Raw genomic sequence first — 476 nt, forward strand, 5'->3', positions numbered from 1 at the left:
CTTGCTGTCGCTTGGATTCCGAATGAAACTTTCCACCCCAGGATGAATTTTGGCTTCTTTGGAGGTCAAAGGCCTACCGCCCTAGTCCACCCACCTCCCCAAGAATGGCAGCTGGGCATCTGAGACCACTTCAGGCCTCCAGCTATGGAGGCCCCCAACCCCCTTCTCTGGTCTGGACTGATTCCCAGCCCACCCCCACCCCTACCTCAGCCTTGCCTGGCAAATGCCAGCTGCCTCCACCCACGCAGCCTCTTGAGTGTCCTCTCCTCCCGAGGGAGGCAGAGGAGGATGCAGATTCCCACCCTGCCCCTGGCCCCAGTCTCCACACTGGGGAGCAGAGCTGGGTTCTCCCGCTGGCCACTCTGTGCCGTTATTGACGTTCTTATGACCCAGGCTAGTCTGTGCCCAAGTCCTGCCCTCCCTGGTGGGAGGGGAGAAGGTCTTCTGTGCTCCCCTCCTTAGCCCCCTGACCTTAC

Source organism: Tenrec ecaudatus, chromosome 8, assembly GCF_050624435.1.
Source record: "Tenrec ecaudatus isolate mTenEca1 chromosome 8, mTenEca1.hap1, whole genome shotgun sequence".
In the NCBI taxonomy this organism is placed as follows: Eukaryota; Metazoa; Chordata; class Mammalia; order Afrosoricida; family Tenrecidae; genus Tenrec; species Tenrec ecaudatus.